This window comes from Chanodichthys erythropterus, chromosome 7 (assembly GCF_024489055.1).
Source record: "Chanodichthys erythropterus isolate Z2021 chromosome 7, ASM2448905v1, whole genome shotgun sequence".
NCBI classification, from domain to species: domain Eukaryota; kingdom Metazoa; phylum Chordata; class Actinopteri; order Cypriniformes; family Xenocyprididae; genus Chanodichthys; species Chanodichthys erythropterus.
The window spans coordinates 40,649,715-40,662,787 of record NC_090227.1 but is presented as its reverse complement, the minus strand read 5'-3'; the positions used below and the strand labels follow the sequence as shown (position 1 = coordinate 40,662,787).

General features: G+C 35.9%; 1 protein-coding gene across 4 annotated transcripts in view; it reads right to left on the bottom strand.

The window, feature by feature from the left end:
- b3gat1a (beta-1,3-glucuronyltransferase 1 (glucuronosyltransferase P) a) overlaps positions 1 to 13,073 on the bottom strand; it is a 101,351-nt gene that overhangs the window by 28,133 nt on the left and 60,145 nt on the right. For all 4 annotated transcript variants that reach the window (XM_067389434.1, XM_067389436.1, XM_067389437.1 and 1 more), the window contains one exon: positions 2,414 to 2,531. The gene's annotated coding sequence lies outside the window, so the exon portion shown is untranslated. The remainder of the gene's footprint in view (positions 1 to 2,413; positions 2,532 to 13,073) is intronic.

Here is a 13,073-nt window from a genome sequence, read left to right as displayed (position 1 = left end):
GACTCCTAATGTGTCGTGCGTGCCAGAGCCAGTCGCGTTTCCACAGTATGCGATGCTAAAAGGCTACACACGTTTATGGGAAATATCAGAGACTGCTGGAGGAATGAAGACAATTCTTATGTGATTATAATTGTGTAACGTTATTTATTTGGTTTAATGTTTAATCTGTCTCTTCCCTGTGCCTGTTGATTCCTGACAAATGCATATATTTCACAGATTCACACACTCCGGTTAACTCGTATAACTCATAACTCCTGTTGTCTTCTCATGAGCTCCCTCTGTTGCTCTGGCTGAAAGGATCAGGATAGATAGACGGAGAGATCGCGCAAACATCCTCGGATAGCAATCATAGCATAATTTAGAGGAAAATAAATAGAAATGCTCAGAAAAGTGACGTAAACATAGGGTATGTTATCAATATATTTCTAAATGTGTAAGCCTTTGGACTTAAAAGCTTTAGTGGAGTTGTTTTTTGCGTTCTTGTGATCGCAAATAAATGGAAGCATGCGTAACTAAATAGGTCTGTGTTTTCTTTTTATGTCAGTATAAATATCAGTTAGATTTAGCATGATTGATGTGCACTCCTGACATAAATTAATACATTACTATTACTGTAACACTTTTTATTGTAAAACATTGTTCAAATATTGATGCCGGAATCTTAAATCTTTAAGTAAAAAACAAACGTTCGCAAGTTTGGATCGATAAATCTTGAATGACTGTCAACTGTTGAATGAATGAGTGTCACGTCCAGCTTGTTTACTTCGAACTGGAAGAACCTCCCACGTTTGACGCAAGGCCTCATGGGGTGTAGGAAACTTGTGGATAGAATAACACAAGACGCATCATTCGTATTGTTTTGAATGGGAGAATGTGCAACGTGCAATATGGCGGAATTAGGGCTGGGCGATATATCACATGCAATTGTCACGCGCATTTCGTCAGTAAAGCCGGTTCCCTGATTGCCGCTAAACCGCCGTCACCTGCTTTCAAATGGAGCGGCATTTAATAAACAGAGCCGTAGTTCACTGATAAGCTACACAATATCGCGTTCATTGCAGATGAATCGCCTTTGATAATGAACGCGATATTGCGAACTACGGCTCTGTTTATTAAATGCCGCTCCATTTGAAAGCAGGTGATGGCGATTTAGCGGCAATCAGGGAACCGGCTTTACTGACGGAATGTGCGTGACAATCGCATGCGATATATCACCCAGCCCTAGGCGGAATAAGTCCCGCCTTCTAAATAAGAGCCAATCGCTGATTGGTAAAGTCATCGCATCACTGCAGCGGCCGTTTAAATGCATGCGCATTAGCTTGATCTGGCCTGAAAAAATCCCTTTTTTTGTCATGATTCGAGCGTTTAGAAACAGAATTTATGAGACATTTGTTGTCAGATTTCATTGGTGAGTTCAAAAATGAAATTTAATTGAAAGCTTAGCCAACAGCTTCAAAGAAGTTTCAAAGAGATTGGAGCTGCACTTGGATGCCCGAGAGGCGTTTCAAAGATGGCCGCCGAGTGAAATGACTTATCTTAAAGGGACTTTGCTTGAACGTCTGAAGTCGTAAACACGGCTTCCCAACTCATAAATACGAACTTCCCAGGAGGACTTCAACCAAAACTGTGATTGCTAACAGAGTCGGTTAAATCCCTTTATCACGGACTAAAATTGAGTAATTGGTATTTTGATTTGAAGGAACTAATTGATTAAAGGATTAAAAGCAATTTAAGGGAATAAAAAAAGGCCATATTAAATTTGTGAAGTAATAATTTAATTAAGTAAGTAATCACGTTTTTTGCGTTGTCACAGTTATGAACATGAATCATGTATATTTTCAACTCAAAACAGCGAAATTTGATTTTAAAAAGTTGAGTAATTTGCATCACTGGTTGCTGAACATTTCTATCGTAAAATATTAATATTGCCAAATAAGAAAGGCATTAAATAATCCCCTCCTTGTTTTATCTGATTGGCCATCACTATCATTTTGACATTGGTGAGGGCTGTGTTAGACCACTTAACTTTTAGTCATCCTAAAGGTGCGTTCACGACGTTGTAATTACCGTAATTATGAGATTTCAACTTGTAAAAAGTGCTCACGTCCTCGTAGAGCTTGTAATTACAGCTTGTAAGATGGGAATTTTCTGATAACTCTTACCTGTTCCACCTGACCTCTGCAGATTCATTTGGGCGTTAATAGTGGTGCCACAGAAATGCATAAAACCCAGTCTGAGGATGTGAAAAGCTCCGAACAGAATGTCAAATGTTGTCATCTCGAGACTACGGTAATTATGACATGACTTGAACGCAGCATAACCATATTTCTCAGTCCATTTGAGCTTCACATATTTGTACTGCTACAAATTATAAATAAATAAACAAACAAACTTAATGTTATTAACTTCTCACCCTTAGTTAGAAACGGCGGATGGCCACGAGCGTGAGGTCCAGCTGTGACGGCCGCATGCTGGAGGTCATCCACCGCGCTGTTGGCTCCCAGAGCATCCCATGCTGCATTCCCAAGTTCCTAAAACATACAGACAGACATCTTTGATTCACAGACTGCAGATTCTGTCTGTTCATTTCAGAGAAGACAATCACAAGGTATAGTTGATGAGACCATTATTTTGTTGTTCTTCTTCCACCTCCTGTCCAACTGTTACAGTGATGAATGTCTCTTGGTCCCAAATCACAATATTAATACCTAATAAAGCAATCCAGAGCTGATAAATGAATCTTTCTGCATTTGGAGCAGGCATTTGTTTGCTCTCACTCTCCCTTAATCTCAGTGGTAATATTTGCAATACAGGAACAGATGAATTAGCTGTCAGGTGCCCTTTGTGCCAAACCTCTTCCTAAGAGAATAATAATTCTGTTATGAAACTGTTATCACTGAAGCCCATCCAGACACACATATGAAAGCTGGGTATGATGATGATGCTGTGCCTTGAACCAAGCCTGTCTGTGTGTGTAGGCTGTAGCACAAGCTGGTTGACTGCAGTAGCGACAGTGTATTTTTAGCTTCTCTGGAGGCAGAGAAATTGAAGCGGAGAGAGAGTTGATTTTTTTGAGAGCAGCATAGCCCCTGTGTTTTTTTTTCTTTCTTTTTTTTTCTCATTTTTTCCCCTGATATTTATCAGAAATATGGGGTTAGAAGTGCGTCTGGTTGAAAAACAACAGTATATCTGCATCAAAAGAATAAGTTATTAGTAGAAATAATATAATCAATAAAAAACACATATCAAAAGTTATCATTAAGCTCTTTATATCATCCTGAAGGGGTTTATATTGCAATAATGACCGACTGACTGTTCATTATCCCGCTTATTACATGATTACTTGGCAAATAAATAAATGAATGGACATTAAATATTGATATGAGTGAAATTAATTTATTATGTGAGATGAAAGAGACCATGGAGTGATATGAGACAGTATAGGAGAATGGTTGCCAGGGACGACGGAATAATATACAGTTTAGCTTCATTGTGCAAAAAATAATAATAGAAGAGTGCCACAGTTGGCTAATCAGAATCTTGTTTTCCAGAGAGCAACAATGAAGTTAAATCTGATGATAGTCATTCTAACAACTAGCCAAAACAATACAGTACATGTGCATTTGAGTGTAATTTCAGACTTCATTGATCTGTTATTATTTTGTTCTTAGCTGCTACTTTATATTTAATCAGTTTATGCTCACTTAACTGCGGTCCACCTTCTGGTGACAGATAGATTTATCAAGTCTAGGGACTGTCTCAGAATGGAAGTTAGTAAGTCTTCATCTTTCAGGCGGCTGTGGCACAAGGCCCAAGCAATGTAATAGGCCTGTTTTACTGAAATAATGCTGTCCCCTGGAAGTCACAGGCAATCTCTGCACGCACAGACCAGGCACACCGTGTGTATATGCTGAATGTTTAATTCGTGGATAGGGCACTGAAGTGACTCAAGAAGACAGAGAAAGGACGGGCGGGCATGACATTCACTGAATGAGTATGAACTCATCAGAGGAAGTCGAGCAAAAGGCACTTTTTATGAAAAGTGCTTAAAGGGAGAGTACTGACTTCAAAAATGAAATTTTGTGAAATAAGGTCTGTGGTAAACTTAAAGGCTTAGTTCACTCAAAAATGAAAATAATGTAATTTATTACTCACCGTCATGTAAAAAAAAAAAAAAAAAAAGACTTTTCAACAATATCTAGTGATGGGCCGATTTTAAAACAAGCTTCTGAGCTTTATGAATCTTTTGTTTCGAATTAGTGATTCGGATCTCCTATCAAACGGCTAAACTGCTGAAATCACATGACTTTGGCGCTCCGATCCACTGATTCGATTCGTAAAGCTCTGAATCAATGTTTTTAAATCGGTCCCATCACTATATCGTCGAAAAGTAGTTATTTTGGCGCACAAAAAATATTCTTGTCACTTTATAATATTAAGATAGAACCACTGGACTCACATGAACTGATTCAAATATGTTTTAGTACCTTTATGGATCTTGAGAGTTGGCTTTACTCTCAATAGAGGCCTCACTGAGCCATTGGATTTTATCAACAATAACTTAATTTGTGTTCTGAAGATGAACAGAGGTCTTACGGATGTAGAACGACATTAGTGAGTAATTAATGACATTATTTTCATTTTTGGGTGAACTAACCCTTTAACTTGACGATACTTGGACGTTTTGTTTTACCATGTTGTGAACTGCACATACTCACACCCCAAACATTCTTATGTTGTTACTTATTAGAAACATACCTTTTTTTTCAAAATAAACATAACAGCTTAAAAAATGACATTTTATTTATTTATTTATTTATTGGTGATATGGGTGTGTATTTACGTTTTATAACAAAACGTCCAATATCATCAATTTATGTTTACCACAGGCCTTATTTTTTATTTTTTTTATTACATTTTAATATACACATGTACACTGCCCTCCAAAAGTTTGGAAACACCCTAGAAAAGTAGAGTTTTGGACAATATTGGCATGAATCCTTTTTAATTTGTGATAATTTTGCACTGATAAGGGACAACACAAACTACGAAAACATATTTTATTACATAAACAGTTTATACATAGAAAAAACTTAAATTTTCGATTAATCAAAATATCCACCATTAGCAGCTATCTGACCTAAACTGGGTTCTAATGGTTCATTGTATTCTAAACTTAATTGGCAATCAATTGTTGAAGCTATTAAGGTGTGCTGACCCAAAAATCTTTACAAACCTGGGCCAAGTTTCTGTAACCAGGCATCACAGCTTGCAAAGGGGCATGTCTGACTTTGACATGTATATATTGCCATTATTATGTAATCAAAATAAAAATTATTATTGCTGGTCTTCAATGATAATGTCAAGTTACTGTAATGTATTTGCACCAAAAAATGATAAGTATTTATGCTGATATCATCCAAAACCACACTTTGCCAGGGGTGTTTCCAAACTTTTGGAGGGCAGTGTAAGTTATCTGTTTAATTGACATATTTGTTACCATTTCTTTTAGCCAATGCACAGACCTTATTTTACTCATACATTAAAAAAGCCCTTAATAAAAACCCATAGGAAAATCTCAAGGGAACCATTGGCGAATTAGTCTTCCAGGTTTTGACGTCATCCCTGTACCACTCTTTTTTTTCTTTTTTTGTCCATACAATGTAAGGTGAATGTGTGAACTGGTATCCAAATTAATGGTATCCAAAACGTTCTGGTAACAGCACTCTTTAAAAATATCCTCTTTTGTGTTCTGCAGAAGAAAGTCCTGCAGGTTTGGAACTACATGAGGGTGAGTAAATTTTCTTTTTTTGTGTGAACTATTGCTTTAGAAAATGTTGATTTTCAACATCAGGAGGATAAACTAAATATCAAAAGGTTTTACAACTGTATTTTGCCGTATTTATTTATAACCGTAGATAGATATTGTACTTCTTGGCTGCTACAGTTTTTCAGGAATGTTACATTTTTTACAGTTTGCAGTTAATGAATAAAAATAATTTTACTATATTAATTCTACAATTAATTAAATATCAGTTCAATATATTATGGCACACAAAAATGTTTGATTTTAATTGTACAAACAGTCTCTGAGGTGGGACCAGCAAATTTTATGGTGGGAGGAGGGATACAGAATTAAAAACAGCTTAGGTTGATTTTAGGTTAGATAATAGTTAAAATATTATACAATATATATTTTTGCCTCTACAAAATGATTTATTTGTGGAAAGTGCCAAAAGAACAGGGCGAGAGTGCTAAATAACGTGGTCTGAATCACAAACATCAGAATCAGTCCCTGTCTGACAGTAGCCTTGACAACATTATGCGTCAACCATACTTAACTAGCAGTAAACCGAACACCAGTAGGTGGATAACTACCATCCCATTGTGATGAGAACCTGCCAAAATGGTCTCTCAGTGGTGCTAGAGTCACTCACCCCAGTCAACCTCCCACTAAGTTTGTAAGCAGAAAATCTTGCATAGTGTCCATCACTTACAAGAGGATTTGGAGTTACATGGCCCAGGGATTTTTAATCTCAGTAATGAAAGATGGAGTTGATAAAGCATCTTTTCATGAATGCTGATATTTCTACTGCGTCTCCCCTGAACGAGCTAATTGGAATGCACTCCCAGACCTGAGAGCACGAAATCCAGCAGAACATATTAAAGCCCCGGCCGGCTCATTTTCTGTCCCTGCTTATATATTCACTCATTTCCTGACCGCTGCCCCCTGCTTTGTACGTGTCGCAGTAATGACTTAGAACGCTGCTAAGAAAAGGTGGCCTGACAGGTCATTATTGATATTCACAAAGTCCATTTACCTGATGATCTCAGCAAAGATGAAGAGTGAAAAGTGCAAGCTTGACAACAGCAGTAACTGTCCTCCAAATTAACATATGAATCTATCTATCTATCTATTAGGGGTGTGACGAGATGCCACATGCCACGAGATCTCGCGAGATTAAAATATGACGAGGTGAAAAACTGATGATGGAGTGTGAGGGTGAAATTAGGATAGAATATGCTAACACTACGTTTACATTACGCCTCCGCTGTTGTATGGCTTTTTATAGAAATAAAAACCATTTAATTAATTTGGATAATGGTCGCTTCAATCCCATCCAGCTCATCAAACACGAGCTGCAGAGTCATACATAGTGCAGCAGGAATAAGAGTTCACTGATCACATGATGAGAGTAAGTGATGAGTTGACTGACTAGACCATGGCAGAGGGATTCGTTCCACAACAGAGCCTAAGCATCTAACAAATGTCTTATCTTGTAGAATGCTCTTAGCACCACCGATCCCTATTCAGAGAGTATGCACGATTGCGAAATTGAATATCTCCCAATATGAAAGCTATCTTAGGCTGGGCTGTGTAGTTTTAACCATCTCTTAGCTCTGTATCATGCTTGAAGGAAAATTTGGTCTCTATTTGCACTTTGAATATAGAGAGAGTACTTTGATTATGGTTTCACTTATTGTCACTTAATAGCTTAAGACTAAGAGAAAACTGTTCATTTTTATTTATACTGTTTTTATTTCTATGATCAATTTGTGGAAAGGAGTTCAGTTAGCAGGTTAAAAGTTGTTGAAGTTGATAAATCATGTACAGTTCTAAGGTCTGAAGAGACCATAATGGAGAGAAGCCAATCAGTTGAGCTTGTGGCAAAATCAATCAATCAATCAATCAATCAATCAATCAATCAATCAATCAATCAATCAATCAATCAATCAATCAATCAACCAACCAACCAACCAACCAACCAACCAACCAACCAACCAACCAACCAACCAACCAACCAATCATCTATCTATCTATCTATCTATCTATCTATCTATCTATCTATCTATCTATCTATCTATCTATCTATCTATCTATCTATCTATCTATCTATCTATCTATCTATCTATCTATCTATCTATCTATCTGTCTGTCTGTCTATCTGTCTATCTGTCTGTCTCTCATAGTCTATAATCTGGCAGATTGTCTATTTAATCAGATCTGTCTAATCAGACATTGTCATTTGAGATAGTTGAGTGTGTGGTTATCTCTGTGTGTCTGAGTCTTCAAATGGTTGAAGTTCTTGAAGATTTAATCATAAGTCTTGGACATAGTGAACAGCTCCATCATGGCCCAAAGTCAGCACTGTGTACACAGATTTACATCTCTGCATTTGTATGCACCGGCTCTAGACTGTGCTCTGCTCAGTGTTGTTAAATAACCTAATCAGCCAGAAAGAGATGGAGGGAATGCTATTCCCACTTTGATTTAGAGGGGAGTATTTTTCCAGTAAGGGTAAGTGAAGTAGGCCTAAGCCATTTGCACAGAGATAGATGTGATTGATGGTGAGAGTCCTGTCTTCTGCGTACTAGATCAGCACTGACGAGAGATTCAAAGGCTAGCCTCAGGCTGGCCATGTCACATTGAGAACCGACACCAAGACCTGCCCTCCTTCCACTATTCCATTTATTTTCAGTTTGCAGATTGTAATCTGAAGGGCCAGCCACAAAATTCTGGCTGAGACCAGAGATAGCAGCAACTGGAATTGATGCCCAGGCCGATGTGGATTAGTTACGATGTCTCTTGTGTTGATCTGAGATATTTATGAAGCCTCTGAGCCACATTAATTAACCTTGTGTTTATTAATTTTTTTATATTCCAGGGTTCAATACAAATTAAGCTCAAACAGCAGCATTTGTGGTTAAAGTTGGTTACTACAAAAAATAATTTTGACTTTTCCCTTGCAAATCAAGGTTATAATGAGGCACTTGTTGTGCAATGAAAGTAAATTTAGCCAATTTTAAAACATAAACGTGAAGCTTATACTTTTATTATTAAGTCTTCTGTTAAAACGTTTGTATTTGTACACAGAGTTCTTACACAGTTTGGAAAAGTATGGAAAAGAATGAAATTTAATTTCCAGGTCTGGATAAGTATGGAAAACAAATGTGTTTCCATACTATTGCCCCATTCAGTTTTCTAAAATATAAAATTAAGAATTTCTAAAAATAAATGTATCATACAAGCAGAGTGATTCAGTGGCAAAAGTTTAGTGACTGTCGAACATGACTGAATGAATTCAAGGTGCCCATTTTCATTACATAAAACAGTTTGTTTTTAGCATAAGCAAGTCTCTTTTGAACTTTGAATGTTCTAGTCATCTAAATCAGACAGTACTTTGCTGTTTGGTGATTGTGCAACATCAAACTGCATTTACAGTATCAAACTGATGTGCCAGAGGTGAATATATGCAGTCTTTGAATACATTTTCTTAAAGATCAAGAAGGATTGATTTGAAGAAAACTTCAGCATCTTTAAGAAAAAAATTTGATTTATTGCCATATAGCTGATTTTCTTTCTTTTCTCTGCTAATTAGACTTCTTTAAAGTAAATCTGCCAGCTTATCACATGAGACTTCTGGAAAACTTTTGTGGTGCAAAATGCAGATCAAAGTCTAACACACAACTCGTCATATGTTCTAATTTTTTTATCGAATTGCAGAAATCTTTGCTCCATTTTCATTGGCTTTGGTAAAGCACAGTCATTTAGAATTGACTGTCATTTAAAATAATGGTGTGGTTGAAATACAGTTTATTGAACTTAAAGCATGAGAGAGAAAACAACTCTGTTTACTATTGATTTACCATTGTTCAAGTGAAAGAAATACAGTATGTAGAGTAATATCCCATTACAAATCCTTTTCATTATGGCCATGCTAAATGTATACAATATCAATACACACATACTGTATCTTAACCTTTGAATAACACTTTATGAAGTGGGCTGTCTGTATAACCATGTTAAAAGGTTAGAAAAATGATCTGTAAGACCTTTGTTTATCTTCGGAACACAAATTAAGATATTTTTGATAAAATCCAAGAGGTTTTTTTTATCCCCCATAGAAAGCAACATCATTACCACATTCAAGCTCCAGTAAAGTAATAAAGACATTGTTAAAATATCCCACATGACTGCAGTGCTTTAACATTCAATGTTATGAAGAGTAACTATTGATGCCAATAATGAGTCGGTGTTCTGATGTAGAACCTGCAAGCGCTGGACATAAACAGCATAAGAGAATGACAAAGGAGAGAAGAAAGTGTTGAATAAAGTCTTTTATTTTGTTTTGTTTTTACACACAAAAAGTATTCCCGTCGCTTATGTCTACTTTCTCGTCTACTTTTCAAGACCTTTAATGTGGTAATCATGTTGCTTTCTATGGGGGATTAAAAAAACCTCTTGGATTTTATCAAAAATATCTTAATTTGTGTTTCAAAGATGAACAAAGGTTTTACGGGTTTGAAACGACATTAGGGTGAGAACTTACTGACAGAATTTTCATTTTTGGGTGAACTAACCATTTAATAGCCTTCCAGCACTGATCTTCAGTTCACTGATCACAGCGTTTTTAGTTGCTAACTCAAAAGTTAATCATACTGGGGGAGAAAGCAAAGAGTGGAGGCTGTCTAATGAGGTATGTTGAGGAATTTTCCCTCTTGGGACTCTTCTGAGTCACAGCTTCCAATAATATACATGGACATGCCGGAAAAATAAATTCAGAATTATGAATTTGATCTTTGCTAATTAAACCATAGGGAAATCACCTGGGGTTGAAAAGTTGTTTTTTTGTGAGTTTTTTACCCCATGGATAGAGACTAATTGGTGTAGGTTTTAATAAGGAGTGAGTGGATAGGTGAATGTTCACATCTGAAAATAGGCCAGGTGTAACATTTTTCCTTTTAATGCCATTCATTAATAAACTGAAAGAAAAAATAACTCAGAAATGAAAATGTATTTACTCATTCTCATGAGGAAGACTTGTAACATACTTTAATGGTGTTTTTATGCTTTTTATTTATATAGCATACATCATTTTTATTTTTAAATTTTTTATTTTTTGGGGGTGGGAAGGGGTTCTTTCTTCCAAAAATATTTTTTTTTTCCATAGAAGAAATTAAGTCATACAGATTTTTTAACGACATGAAGTAAATTAATTTTCCTGTTTGCGTGAACTATTCTTTTTACATTCCTATTCCTTTCTGAAGCAACTTATTTTCAAATACCTCCTAATAACCTGGACACAGTGTACTTGTTCTATAAAGAAAGTTAGTCTATTTTTGTAAGGGTGAAAGTCATTTGAGAACCGTACATTTTTTTTTTTAGAACAGCATCTCTTATCATCCAAGATAAGTTACATGACCTTTGAAAGTTAAGACAGCAGGTTCACACTCTCTGAAGGTCAATTGCATGTTTAATAAAATGCCTATTCTTTGCTAGTCTTGTTCGTGTTGTCTTGTGACATAATGTATGTTACTCATTGCTGCATGTTCTGACCAAGAACTGCCTATTAATTAATATTGCATAATAAACTGTGATATTCTTTTCAGCATTCTTTGATGAATAGAAAAGTTCAAAAGAACAGCATTTATTTGACAGAGAAATCTTTTGTAACATTATAATGGCTTTACTGTCAAATTAAATGATTCCTTGCTGAATAAAAAAATAATTTCTTTCAAAACATTTTTTGAAAGGTAGTGTAGATGTATTGTAGAAAAATAATGAAGTAAAATTTATCATCACCATGACACATGGGTAAATAACAAATCCAGACACTTTTTCAACAAATTATGAAATAAAGAAAAGTGAATTTACCATAATAAGAAGAGGTAAGAACACATTTTCTGACGTCTTCTCATTTGTCATTATCAAGCACAGGAATTGCAAGACCTTACCACATGCACTAATTAAAATAATTTATACTGCAACACACAAAACGTTGCCCTATGCAATTTTCTATGCAAACATCAATACAACTCTTAATTGCATAATTACTCAGACTGATGGTGTGAGTGATTTTTTCCTTTAGCTTGCTGTCACATGCTCTGAACCGTAGGTGTGCCACTGCAAGCCACACGAATACAGTGAATTACACTGATACCCTCCCTTAATGATCAAGGTAATTATACAGCCATTAGCACCATCTCTGTTGAACTTACTAAAACATGGACAGCTATACTAACTAGAAGACAGACATTTATATGAACACATGTGCAACAAAATATGCTTATGAATGGAGATATTCTCTGAATGGACATGCATGGGCTATGTTGCTATTTCTTTCTGTGTCCAGGGATGCCAGAAAACACAACTGCATAAAGGATCTGTGAGATGAATAGAAAGATCTTGTTTACCGGTTTATGGCTTCAGAATAGCCCTGAAGCATCCAGCCAAAGCGTCGTAAAAACCCTCCTTTATACTCTTGGACAATTATTTTGCACTGCTGCATATGTACTATAGATATGAAGAACAAAGATGGTCTCTGATGGAGGCATGCCAGCATTGCTTCCACCAGGGACTGCAGATCCATTTGACCAGAACTTGATGCATTAATTTCCACATCATTACATCCAATAAAAAGTGAGCACCACATTCTAGAGATAAATATGGAAGTAAAACTGTCACTATTACTTATGATATGATTTCTTTGAAATATGTCAGTTGCAAAGCACAGCAGACAACAGCCGTTATATACAAAATATACAGTTGAAACAAGAATATACAGTTGCAAGAAAAAGTATATGAACCACTTGCAGAATTTGTGAAAATCTTAATAATTTTAACAAAATAAGGGAGATAATCAAAATGCATGTTATTTTTTATTTAGTACTGTCCTGAGTAAGATATTTTACATAATAAAAGATGTTTACATATAATCCACAAGACAAAAAAAAAAATCTGAATATATTAAAATAACCCCATTCATAAGTATGTGAACCATTGATTCTTAATACTGTGTGTGGTTACTGTTGTGTGATGGTTGTTCATGAGTCTCTTGTTTGTCCTGAGCAGTTAAACTGAACTCTGTTCTTCAGAAAATTCCTCCAGGTCCTGCAGATTCTTCAGTTTTCCACCATCTTTTGCATATTTGAACCCTTTGCAGCAGTGACTGAATGATTTTGAGATCCATCTTTTCACACTGAGGACAACTGAGGGACTCAAACACAACTATTAAAAAAGGTTCAAAAATTCACTGATGCTCCAGAAAAAAAAACACAATGCATTAATAGAT